Genomic DNA, 13,909 nt, shown 5'->3' with positions numbered 1-13,909 from the left:
GATGGACAGGGAGGCCGGGCGTGCTGCAGTCCATGGGATTGCAAAGAGTCGGACACAACCGAGCAACTGAACTGAACTGAGAGACTATAGGCTTCCACTCAGAGCATGGAAAAAACTATTCCTTCAACTACATGTGTATCAATGGAAATTATGAAGACTTTGGGGAGAAACCAAAGGAAAAATCTTTCCATTAAGTTCAACTTTTTTCCCTAAGGGTTATTTTAAAAATGAGTAATGGCTCTTTAAAATTCCCAAATCAGAGGGCTTATACTTTGGAGAAAGGAAAAGAAGTAGATAATAATTAGGGAGTCTTTCCTGAGTCAGAAAGCTTAGCACATTATAGACAAATAATGAGCACCTGAACAGAGAATAAAGAGTAAAAAGACATCTTGCTTTTGGACAACATGTTTTCACCTTAGATGGAAAAAAAGGGGCGGCAAGAAGAGTTCCTGGGCTTCCCTTGTGGCTCAGCTGGTGAAGAATCCGCCTGCAATGCAGGAGACCTGGGTTCGATCCCTGGGTTGGGAAGATCCCCTGGAGAAGGGAAAGGCTACCCACTCCAGTATTCCTGCCTGGAGAATTCCATGGACTCTATAGTCCACGGGATCACAAAGAGTCAGACGCGACTGAGCGAATTTCACTTTCACTTTCTTCAAAGGAGTTCCTAAAGTAATCTTCATCATTCATTTTCTTCCAAGTTCATACAAAAGACTTAATGTTCATACAAGAGACTTAATAAAATTGGCCTATTCTTTCTCCGAATATGTACTATACGCATTTATTCTCCTTTTCAACTTGTACCCTATACTAGTCTGTTATTCTCTCATTGTTTTATGTGTGTACATTTGACTTTCTAAACAAATGATAAACTTTTTAAGGTCAGAAAATGTAGCTTCGGTAATTCTCATAGTATTGTGCCGGCTCCCGGCATCTCCCCCTTTTTTATTTCTTAAAACAGCCAGATGCAGCTCAGTCGCGAGCTTCTGAATGTTCTGCCGAAGAATCCTGACAATACAAGGAAGAATGATTATGAGAAGATTAGACAGAATGTTTTTTCCAGAAATTAAGTTAGAGAAGGTGTGAAAAAAGTCATTAGCTGCTCCAGCGGCGGTAAAATCCAGTCGAGAGTGTTCCAAGGTCAGTATTTGATTATGAAGTTTCCCTAAGTCCAGGCCAATATCAGAACTATTTCAAACACCTGAGATATGATTTTTAATCTTTTCCCATTCATAATCTGTCTCGTTTACCTTCAAAGATGTCACGCATATCCACCTGTAATCAGTGTGGCATGTCAAAGCCATCTTCACCTTTAAAGCCTGTAACTCAGTCCCAATATGCATAATTGCTTCTTCTAAGGCGTCTACTCTCATCTCTAATTTCCTATCTATAGCTTCCTGAGTCGCTAGAGTTAAAGAAACATTTTTAGACATGGTATCAACATATTGGGCAGTATGCACTTGTTGAATCAATGATATTGCTGCCGCAGTAACAGAACTAATTGCTGCTATTAAAGCTGATATTCCTAAAATAAGTAAGCCCACAAACCGTCGCGATCGCATTAAATCCTGTAGTTGTAACACAGAGAGACCGTAGCTATCATATAGGCACCATAAGATAGGATGGGCATTGTAACACCACAAAGGAGCAAACATTACATTGAGGGTTTAAACAAGATGAAAGCATACATTGTTCACAAGTTACCACGTTAGGTCCACCTGAATAATTCATGAATACATTAAGTTTGTTGGAGTCATTAGTAAAAAGGAAAACATAAGGCAAGGGTAGACAAGCTAAAACAGAATAAGTAGAATTATTTTTTGGTTGGAGTTCACGCTGCAGCAGCCCTGTCAGTCTCGCCGGGATCTCGATGTTTATCTTGTCTCCCCTGCTGGCGGGCGCTGCGCTGGTCTGGATGGCACTTTGCGGGTGCGCTCTCCTCTCTGGCCCTCACTTGCTGCACAAACTTCTTTGCTCTAGGTCGTGGGGTGCAGCGAGGAGGGTGCAGGGCGAGGCTGGAAGCGCGGAGGCGAGAGCTGCCTGGTGGGCGGGGCGAGCAAGCGCGTGCCTCGAACCTGGCCTGTCTGGAACCCAAATTGGTGAATCTGCGTCCTCTGGAAAAATACAAGCACATCCTCGACCGCTAGTTAATAATGGGTCAGGACCCTCCCATTGTCCTGAGAAGAGGTCCTTCCATTTGAATAATGGTTTTGCATTTAATTGCTCTAGGCACCAATGACGAAGCATTGCAGTAGTTCCAGCCAGATCAGTATTTAGAATATTTATTACAAAAAGAGCATGTTTGATGGGGAGATTTGATGGGGAGAGCTATACTTAAACTCCCCTTCTTTTAGTTTTTGAATTTGGATTTTTAATGTTTGATGCGCTCTTTCAACAATGGCCTGTCCCTGGGGATTATAAGGGATGACAGTATTATGTTTAATTTGAAACTTTATACAAAATTCCTGAAAAGACTTAGAAGTGTAAGCAGGAGCGTTGTCAGTTTTCAGAGCTTTTGGCAGGCCCAAATATGAAAAACAAGTAAAGAGATGTTGTATCACATCTTTAACTGCTTCCCCTGTACGAGCAGTTGCAATAATAACGTGAGAAAAGGTATCTACAGTTACATGAACAAAGGACAGTTTTCCAAATGAAGAGACATGAGTTAACATCCATTTGCCAGAGTACGTTAGGTTTGAGACCGCGAGGATTAACTCCCATAGGTAAACTATTATAAACAGTGGGGCAGTGTAAGCAAGAACGCACAATCTCTCGAGCAGTCTCTCTGGGAATTTGGAATTGATACCTTAAGGCAGTAGCGTATTGATGATGAAGTGAGTGAGAGGCTCTGGCCTCCTCAATCACAGTAGCCACTGTATTTCTGGTTAACAAGTCAGCCAAATCATTAAAGGCATTTAAAGGGCCGGGCAATCCGGAATGAGCCCAAATGTGTCCAATGAAAAATATTTTATTTCTTTTCTAAATTTGTTGCTGTAAATTACTTAACAAATGAAATATGGTAGTTTTATTTTCAGGCAAAACCGCTGTTTCAATGTGTGGAAACAACCTGACAATATACTGAGAATCAGAGTAAAGATTAAATTCCTCATCTGCAAACATAGCAAAAGCCTCTATGACTGCTGTTATTTCAGCTCTTTGACCTGAAGTTTCCCATGTTTCTAAAACCTTTTGGTGATTTTTAGTGACTATGGAGGCTTTACCATTTGCTGACCCATCAGTAAAAACTATCTGGGCATTTGGAATAGGAGATTGTTTACATCTGACAGGAAAAATAACTGGATGTCTGGATATAAAATTCAACAAAACATGTGAAGGTAAATGATGCAAAAATTTGACCAAAATAGTTTCCTATAGCAATCTGCCAATTTTCAAACATTAGAAGAGCATCAAGTTGTTTCTTATTATATGGAATTACAATTTCTGATGTCTCTTTACCAAATAATTTAATGTTCCGCTTTTTTCTTTTAATATCAAAGTAGCTATCAATCCTGGATAAGAAGCCACTACTTTTTTAGTTTGAGCGGGAAGATGGACCCACTCTAGGGGGCCGTTTTGCCATAAAACCAATTTTTTGTCTGGCTACCCCAATTACACCTATGGGGGTTTCATGGTAAAGGAATTGTCAAGCAGTTGTCAATTTAATTTTTTAAATTTTTTAAAATTTACATTTTAACAACATAAATTTAGGGATATGTTAATTTAGGTCTAATGTTTAGTTTGGGTCTCTGTATAAATTTAAATAATAAATGTATAAACTCCTTATCTCATTTTGGTATATAGATATGCCTAAATGCAAAATGTATTTATATATGTATTTATATATGGCAACAAGTATAAACTTATTGACATCTAATATATATAAATCAATATACTTGAATTAATCTTTATAATTATTAATTAATATATATTAAAGCAATACAATACGTACACAGCTAATACCAACCAACACAAACCAATGTACTGCAATAATATATGTCACACATATATAATATAATTATACAGTATATAGAACATATATCATCACAGCATCAATCCATACCAATTAATATCAGCCACACACACATTATATTACTGCAATATACATTTAATTATACAGTATATATATAATATGCATATATAGTATACATTTTAATTTATATACAAATTAGTTAAGTATAGATCTATAAATAGAATTATGTATACCCATATCTAATTAGGCAAACTGTAATTAGGCAAATATATTTATATTATGTATTTATAATAATAATATATATAGTATTGTTAATTGTACCGCCTGTTGATAACTAAGAAATTGAAAAAACCCTTCTCTGAGTATCTCCTATTTGAGACAGCACGTCCCTCTCCCATAGGGTAAAGGGGAGCATAGGAACTACATAGGGTTGGAAAGTTTCACAGGTATCTTTAAACTGCCAATCTAACATTTTTGAACTTTTAACTACTGTGGGGGCTTGAGGGCAAATGAAACAAAATTTGACCCCTGAAATCTATTAGGGCAACTTGCCAATCATCACTATCTTGTAAAAGACTTGCAGTTGATCCTTATTGAATGGAATTACTATATTTGCTACTTCTTTTCTAAAAGGTTCCACACTTCTTTTTTCCTCCTTTTATAATTAATTGTGCCACCAAGATGGGATAAGCTAAAACTATTTTTCTTGGGGTCACTGGTAGATGGAACCAACGGGCCTTTTTGTCACAAGCACCCTGTAGGTGTATGTTTTGTGGCAAGAATAATTTAATCTCATCTTTTGGTATTATTAATCGTAATTAACTGATCATTTAAAGTCTCATCTACTTTAACAAGAGCTGTCTCTGTCTCGTTAGTCAACTTTTTCTTAGAACTGGAATTAGGATCGCTTTTTAAGTAATCAAACAAAGGCTTTAAATCTGCAGTAGTCAGTTTTAAATGTGGGCGTATCCAATTAATGTCTCCTAATAATTTTTGGAAATCATTTAAAGTTAGTAAACAATCTCTCCACTTCAAAGGGGCAGTTTTTAAAACTTTTGGCAGACTTAAATATGAGAAGCAAGTAAAGAGGTGTTGTACAACATCTTTATAAGCTTTTCCAGTTATCATTTTGTAACCTAAATCTGGTCTATAGCTTTTTAGATGACAAGCAACCATCTAATCTTTGCTTGAATACTTCCAGCAATGGGGAACTCACTACTCCTCAAGGTTTTAAACTCTCCCTCACCTTTTTTTCTACAGCATTCCCACCCTGCATACCACTTTCTCTAATCTCACCAACTTATTTTCAGTAGTATGCGTGGGCCAGGAACTGGGCCAGTCTTTCCCAGCAATGTTAAGAGACGTTTGTTCTTGTGTCTAATAGCCCTGACATTTTATTTTCTTGAATTAAAAGATCTTTTAAAGGCCTTGGAGCTGTAATTTCCTGCACCCAAAAAGCTAGATCACTAAATCCAAATACTCTGTGGCTCCTAGCCTGAGAAGTCAAGTTTTTTTCCTGTCTGATACTAAGGTAAAAGCAAAAGCTGTGTTACTCTTTGACCTTTATTAATTTGCACAGTTTTAGTAGGCGGTGAGGTCAAAATTTTAATTTCTCAATATAATCAGAATCTACTACACCGTGCACCACCGAAATTTTTCTTTTCTCTTTTTTTTTTTTTTTTTTTTTTAAGAAAGCGAGCTACGCCCCAGTACAAGGCCTACAATGCCCTCAGGTAGGGGGCCAGCCACTCCCATTGGAATTGGAGTAACCGGCTTGTCAAGGGTTAATATTGTTGCTAAATCCCCTTACCTTTCTGCTTTTCTCTTAGCCTGGGTGAGACCCCCCTGAGGGGGTTTTCTCCAAGGAGCACCTTTGCATATTGTGCATGCAGTCTGTTTTAAAAGCTCCACTGTTTAAAAAACTTTTTATCTTTTTCAGGCTTAGGCAACACTTTGAGAGGCTTTGGGGGCAAAGTGGGGAACTCTTGGGCCCTGGAAGGCGCAAACGGAGGCGGCGGCTATCGCCCCAAATCAGAAAGTGGTGGATAAGTTTTTTTTTTAAAGTTTGCGCAGAGGGGGAGGTAGCTCGCCAGGGCGTCAGGCCACAGTGTCCTCTAAGTCCTCTCCTCTCTCCTCTGCTGATTTTTTTTTTTTTTTCCTTCTCTAAATCTTTCTCAAGTTTTCTTTCCCTCACTCTATCTTTTTTCCTTCCTCTTCTCTTCTCTTTTACTTTCTATCATTTCCTTCCTGTTTCCCTCTTTCATTCCCCCTTTTTCCTTCTTACTTTATTTCTCTCTCTCCCCCTCTCTTTCTCTCTGTATCTCTTTTTCTAACTTCCTTTTTTCCTTTTTCTATCTTGCTGCATTCCCTGATTCCTTATTTCTCCGTTCCTCTCTCCTTTTCACTCTTTAGTTCTTTTTTTATCTTTAGATCTTTCTCTGTTTTCTTTCCTTTTTTCTTTTTCACTTTTTTCTTTTTCACTTTTTTCTTTTTCTCTTTTTTTTTTTTTTTTTTGTTTGGGTGAGGCCCCCCTGAGGGGGTTTTTTGCAAGGAGCAGGCTCTGTATATTGTGTATTCTTTAAAAGCTCCTTTGTTTAAAAGAAAACTTTTAATCTTGTTCAACCCTAGGCAATGCTCTGGGAGGCTTTGGATGTAAACTGGGGAATTCTTAGGCCCTGGGAGGTGCAAGCGGAGGTGGAGTAGTCGCCTTAAATCAGAAATTGTTGGATAAATTTTTAAAGGTTTGTGTAGAGGGAGAGGGGGCTCACCAGGGCGCCCGGCCGCAGCGTCCTGTAAGCCCTCTCACTCCTCGGGAGGTAGAGCACAGTCTCCCTCCTTTTGCTCATCAATGGCAGAAAATATGATCTGCGCAGAAGGTGGAGACCCACTACCATCCACCGCTATAGCCTCTCCCATAGGTTATCCCACAGCCTCATGACGAGGGTCCAGAACATTTTTAATCATATTTATAGGATAAGTTTTTAGTTGGTTTTTTACCTTCACCCAAGTATCTAAATTAACAGTACCCTCTTTAAGTTTCAAGATTACTTGTATAAAGAGTTGCCATTCTTAGTTTCAGTGTTAACCATGTCAGAAAGTTAAGTATAATAGACAATTTTGCTTTTAGCTATCAAAAGATCAGGCCTTTCTTGTCAGCCTTTTTAGAAACCGTTTTTTCTCTCTAACTCTTCAACACTTTCAACACTTCCCACTCCTCTCGCCCTGTCTATCCTACAGGGGGGTCCGCGGCACCCTTGAGTGGGGTCCTAGCCGTCCCGAACTGGAAGAACAATTGGGCTGATGACCCAGATTGTCCCGGGGGGGGAACAGCGGGCTGATGACCCAAAACTGTTCCGAGGGAGAAGCAGTAGAGCTGATGACCCAAACTGCTCCGTGGGGGAACAAGAGGGCTGATGACCCAGTTGTTCCGAGAACGGGGGAGCAATAGAGCTGATGACCCTAATTGCAGGGAGCTTACCTTGGAATATCCTGTCTCGGGCGCCACCTGCCGGGGTCCAGCCCCAGCTGATCCAGGGTATTCGAAGGAGAGACGGCTAGGCGAGGGTCAGGGAACAACTGCTTAATTAAACGTTAATTAAGGAATAGAATAAGGATAGCTCAGTGAGGAAATTCAGTGGAGAAAAGCGGCTGAAATAAGGATAGCTCAGTAGGAAAATTCAGTGGAGAAAAGAGGCTGAGTAGCTTGGTTTACGCGGGGGACCAATAAAACTTCAAGACAAGAAGCTTGCACCACTTACGTAGGCCGCAGGCGTCCTTCCGTTCTCCCGAAGGAGAGGAGACACTGAGGCCTCCCCGGTCGGATCTTAGAAGCCCAGGCATAATTAGTAAGCATGGTGGGTTCCGCGCTCCAGATGGAGACTCAACCAGAGTGAGAGAGAGAGAGACATGGGGAGACCAGTCTTTCGAGGAACTGATCCCCATTCTTTATTTTCCATGGTCTACTTTTATACACTGAGGTGTTATGCAAAAGTCACGCGGGGTCAGCAGTCCTGACTTTTATCAAAGTCAGGTGCTTCATACAAATGTATACAGAGGTCTTAGGGGTGTTACATCATCTTCTGGCCAGGGGGCCTGCTGACAATTTACGACCCTCTCCTTGTGACAGCGGTCAGTCAACCAGGACACTTATTTCTCCAGGGGTGATTATTCTTAAAACAGACGCCACCCAAATAAAGTTACATTCCTATAGGGTGAGGGTGTAGTGGGTTTTAGTTAAGGAAAGAATTTACTTAGCCTAAGGTCTAACGTGATTTATATCAAAGGTTAATACTTATTTCTTCTATATATTCATTAATGTGTATAAGGGCAGGGGATGTGGAGACTTAGCAGTAAACATTGGCTCAACAAATGAAAAACCCTTCACCAATATGATTTCTAATCAGCCCATTATACTTATACTAATAATTTTCTAACTTTTCTAAGGAACCTGTTTTTAGAAGGTTTAAAGCATCTCGTGCCTCTCACAGTTGGGAGGCTGTGAGCAATCACATGTGGCCAGACAAACCTATTCAGGCAGGCTAGAGGATTTCCAAAGGAGTTTGTAGGTTAAACACTCTTGTCACGCCCAGGGGTTTTTATCAACTGGAGCTTTAAGTTAACTCCTTCTCCGAAAGAGGTGGTGGGGGACAGCCCCCCGTAAAGTCAGAGGTGTAGGTGAGAGCACAAAGTAGTAAAGTAGGCAGGCTCTGGTTATGGGGGTAGATGCTCGAGGATTTCCAGGGGGACTCCTGAGGCTCGATCCCGCCTTTGCGTATGTCCAGCCTCCTTCCTCATGACCTTTGCCATGGGCGGAGTGCCTCATGCCGGCTCCAGGCAGTGATAGAATTCCAGTTGAGCTATTACAGATCCTCACTCAATATGCAATATGCCGGCTCCCGGCAGTATTGAATACTAACTATATAATAAGCATTATATTAAATATATTCATGATTCATTAAGCCATTTTTCCTCCAGTAAAATTCCTTTTTTTAATAAATTCTATATCCAAAGTGTTAACATGTGGTTTTAAGATAAATATGTGGCAAGAAACTACATTCCGGTCTGAAGACCCTAGGGATCAAATAGTTCCTAATCCTCACTGCAACAAATTCAGCAAAGGCAAAGGAGTGCGCCCCCTCAGCCGCTGACATCTGCCGCATCTGTGTCAGTGTCCTTCCAACCTAGACTTGCCAGTGACGTGGCGGACAGCAGTGTCTACACGAACAACCCAGCCAAAGCTTAGTGTCTCCTTTTTAACTTCTCATTTCCATTGTATTTATTCCGCATCAGTAAACTAAATCTATGGTAGATACTAAATTTATTATCCTGCATAATTATCCACTCTTGAAACATCGTCCTCCAGTTCTCTGACCACAACTTCAGACCATTTCAGTCACAACACATGTATTTTCCCAATAAGCCTTTTGTTTTGTTTTGTTTTTGATCCTCTGTTTTCTGCCTGTCCCTCCCTCCTTTCCTTGCTTCGTATCATATATACTTTTAATTCTATCATCCATCCATCTCTTCATCCTCTATTTTGCCATTATCCACTATATTGGCCCATTTCTTTTCTACTACATCTCTGAAAAAATAAACAAAAAAAAAAAACAACACAAATCTAAACCATTGCTAAGTCTATCCATATTAGAGTTGCTGAGCATTGCTGCTGAAAATTATATATATTATATAGTTATAGATTGTTGTGACTAGAGTTTCATGTTCTTTGACTTCAAGCAGACCCTCTATACTGTTGAGAAACCATTTCCTTATTTAGTTTTACTTTCTAATCCCCACAGTAACAATTATTTGAATAATGTGCTAGGTTTCTACTATTTTGCCTGGCCGGAATAGTATCTTTCCTCCTTCTAAAAGGCTTCCCTGGTGGCTCAGACGGTAAAGCATCTGCCTGTGATGCAGGAGACCCGGGTTCAGTTCCTGGGTTGGGAAGATCCCCTGGAGAAGGAAATGGCAACCCACTCCAGTACTCTCGCCTGGAAAATTTCCATGGACTGAGGGGCCTGGTAGGCTACAGTCCATGAGGGTAGCAAAGAGTCAGACATGACTGAGCGACTTCATTTCACTTTTCTTCTGAGAAATTTGTCTTTGAATGGGGGGGGGGGGGGGGGCACTGAAGGTTGTTGCTGAACCAGGAAAGATGCTGGGATTCTTGGCCTCCAGAGAAGAACTCAATCTGGAGGCAGTGACGAGGCTTGATAGCTCAGAGCTTTTGTGTAATGAAGTTTTATTAAAGTATAAAAGAAAAAAAGAAAGCTTCTGACATAGACATCAGAAGGAGGCAGGAAGAGTGCCCTCTGCTAGTCTTTAGCTGGATGTTATATAGCTACTAGCAGGCTGCTAATTAGAGAAAGGAAATGTCTCAAAACTCAGATAATGGCACCAAGCCCCTCCCCCACAACATGCACAGAGATAACATTGGCACCAGGTGAATCATCCCAGGCCACAAAATGATTGACATGAATCTTGAAGAAAGGCAGATTTCCATACAAATAGCTTTATTAACTGGAGAAGGCGATGGCACCCCACTCCAGTACTCTTGCCTGGAAAATCCAGTGGACAGAGGAGCCTGGTAGGCTGCAGTCCATGGGGTCACAAAGAGTTGGACACGACTGAGCGACTTCACTTTCACTTTTCACTTTCATGCATTGGAGAAGGAAATGGCAACCCACTCCAGTGTTCTTGCCTGGAGAATCCCAGGGACGGGGGAGCCTGGTGGACTGCCATCTATGGGGTCGCGCAGAGTCGGACACAACTGAAGCGACTTAGCAGCAGCAGCAGCTTTATTAACATAGATTAGGAGAACAATATAAGAGTGCAACATACTGGTTTGTCAAGTCAGATTCGAGTCTTAGGCGGAACCGACTTGGAGACAGAGTCTAGGTAAATACATAGTACACTAATATAGCTTAAAACAAACATTTCCATAAGAAAAACGCATTGGTTAGCTCAAGGTTAGAGAAAAGTTAAGTTCAGGTGAAACCAGGTGTCATTATGGCAACACAGAACTTTAAGAGAAACCCCCTTTTAAATTTGTATAGAGAAAGGGAAAAAGTATAACACTAGTGTTTCCTCCTGCTGCTTAAGACAGAGATAAAGAATGTTTGACATGTGCAGCCTATTTCCTCAGTTTGGAGGCCCCTGGCCTTCCTGCCTGTTACCCTCTTAGCACCTTCTTACATATCCCACAGCGGTGTCCACTGTGAATGGTCTGGGGGTGCGTGCCTTGGTCAAGTCTGAGCAGTTCTAGTTCCTACTCACCAATTACCAGTGATTAACATAAAAATAGAAAGGATCACGAGAAAAGGAAAAGGAGAGAAGAAGAAGAAAGAGGAGGAGGAACCGCAACTGCAAGAGAACCATACAAACATCCAGAGTAGCCTCAGGGAGTTGGCACTGAAAGCTGGCTGTGTCTGTGTTGAGCTGGTGTTCTTTAACCTCATCAATCAAGGTGTTATTTCAGGCATTTATAGCTCACCCCACTCTTCCTGCCCAGTCACCAAATCTCTCATTCAGAGGATGACCGTGATTTCCACTTCGAAAGGAAAACAGAAGTCATAAGAGGAGAAATGCCTCAAATTACTGCCACCACAACTACACAGGTTCCTTTCCCTCCTGATAGGGCGAGATGATGCCCCTCAAGGTAACCTTTCCCCACAGCTAGTGCCAGCCCACCCAGGCAGCACGGCCTGCTCCACTGTCTAGTCTCCAAGAAGAGGTGGCAAGAATACAAAGAAGAACTATGCAAAAAAAGATCTTCATGACCCAGATAATCACAGTGGTGTGATCACACACCTAGAGCCAGACATCCTGGAATGTGAAGTCAAGTGGGACTTAGGAAGCATCACTACGAACAAAGCTAGTGGAGGTGATGGAATTCCAGTGGAGCTATTTCAAATTCTAAAAGATGATGCTGTGAAAGTGCTGCACTCAATATGCCAGCAAATTTGGAAAGCTCAGCAGTGGCCACGGGACTGGAAAAGGTCAGTTTTCATTCCAATCCCAAAGAAAGGCAATGCCAAAGAATGTTCAAACTATTGCACAATTGCACTCATCTCACACGCTAGTAAAGTAATGCTCAAAATTCTCCAAGCCAGGCTTCAAAAGTATGTAAATCCTGAAATTCCAGATGTTCAGTATGGATTTAGAAAAGGCAGAGGAACCAGAGATCAAATTGCCAATATCCCCTGGATCCTAGAAAATGCAAGATAATTCCAGAAAAACATCTACTTCTGCTTTATTAATTACACCAAAGACTTGGCTGTGTAGATCACAACAAATTGTGGAAAATTCTTCAAGAGATGAGAATACAAGACCACCTTACCTGCCTCCTGAGAAATCTGTATGCTGGTCAAAATGCAACAGTTAGAACCAGACATAGAACAACAGACTGGTTTTAAATTGGGAAAGGAGTATGTCAAGGCTGTATATTGTCACCCTGCTTACTTAACATATATGCAGAGTACACCATGTGAAATGACAGGCTGGATGAAGCACAAGCTGGAATCAAGATTACTGGGAGAAATATCAATAACCTTAGAGATGCAGATGAAACCACCCATATGGCAGAAAATGAAGAGGAACTAAAGAGCCTCCTGATGAAGGTGAAAGAGAAGAGTGAAAAAGCTGGCTTAAAAGTCAACATTCAAAAAACTAAGATCATAGCATCCAGTCCCATCACATCATGGCAAATAGATGGGGAAACAGTGGAGAAATGGCAGACTTTATTTTTTGGGGCTCCAAAATGACTGCAGATGGTGACTGCAGCCATGAAATTAAAAGATCCTTGCTCCTTGAAAGAAAAACTATGAAAAACCTAGAGAGCATATTAAAAAGTGGAGACATTACTTTGCCAACAAATACCTGTATAGTCAAAGTTGCAGTTTTTCCAGTGGTCAGGTACAGATATTAAAGTTGGACCATAAACAAGGCTAAGTACCAAAGAATTGATGTTTTTGAACTGTGGTGTTGAAGAAGATTCTTGAGAGTACCTTGGACTGCAAGAAGGTCCAACCAGTCCATTGTAAAGGAAATCAGTCCTGAATATTCATTGGAAGGACTGATGCTGGAGCTGAAACTCCAGTACTTTGGCCACCTGATGCGAAGAACTGGCTCATTGGAAAAGAGCCTGATGCTGGGAAAGATTGAAGGCAGGAGTAGAAGGGGATGCCAGAGGATGAGATGGCTGGATGGCATCACCGACTCAATGGACATGGGTTTGAATAAACTCCAGGAGATGGTTAAGAACAGAGAAGCCTGGCCTGCTGCAGTCCATGGGGTCATGAAGAGTTGGACACAACTGATAGAATGAACAACAACAATACTTCTTTTGCTTTCAGTTCATTTCAGTTCAGTCACTCAGTCATGTCCAACTCTTTGTGACCCCATAGACTGCAGCATGCCAGGCCTCCCTGTCCAACACCAACTCAGAGTTTACTCAAACTCATGCCCATTGAGTCGGTAATGCCATCCAACCATCTCATCCTCTGTCATCCCCTTCTCCTTCTGCCTTCAATCTTTCCCAGAATCAGGGTCTTTTCCAATGAGTCAGTTCTTCACATCAGGTGGCCAAAGTATTGGAGTTTCAGCTCCAGAATCAGTCCTTCCGATGAATATTCAGGATTGATTTCCTTTAGGATGAACTGGTTGGATCTCCTTGCAGTGCAAGGGACTTTCAAGACTCTTCTCCAACACCACAGTTTAAAACCATCAATTCTTCGGTGCTTAGTTTTCTTTTCCTTTGGATATTATGTAATGTTTATCAGGTTAAATTCTCATTTACAAAGAGTTTTAAATATTGAATCGGTGTAATATCAAAGCCAGATTTGCCTGTGAATGTCCAGGAGTTTCTGGTGGAAGTATGGGTCGACAGTGGCCTGCTGCGGGGTCAGGGACACTGAATACAACACTGTGTACACGAGTCCCTTT

The 13,909-nt window shown here is 41.2% G+C and overlaps 1 long non-coding RNA gene across 1 annotated transcript; it reads right to left on the bottom strand.

Moving 5' to 3' along the window:
- Positions 1-1,651: 1,651 nt before the first annotated feature.
- On the bottom strand, positions 1,652-7,504 carry LOC123334957. Its single transcript, XR_006553119.2, has 2 exons — positions 7,446-7,504; positions 1,652-2,111 (listed from the first exon to the last, which is right to left on the bottom strand). It is a non-coding gene; the product is annotated as an uncharacterized LOC123334957 (long non-coding RNA).
- Positions 7,505-13,909: the final 6,405 nt, after the last annotated feature.

This window comes from Bubalus bubalis, chromosome 9 (assembly GCF_019923935.1).
Source record: "Bubalus bubalis isolate 160015118507 breed Murrah chromosome 9, NDDB_SH_1, whole genome shotgun sequence".
In the NCBI taxonomy this organism is placed as follows: Eukaryota; Metazoa; Chordata; class Mammalia; order Artiodactyla; family Bovidae; genus Bubalus; species Bubalus bubalis.
This window is presented reverse-complemented; position numbering and strand designations above follow the sequence as displayed.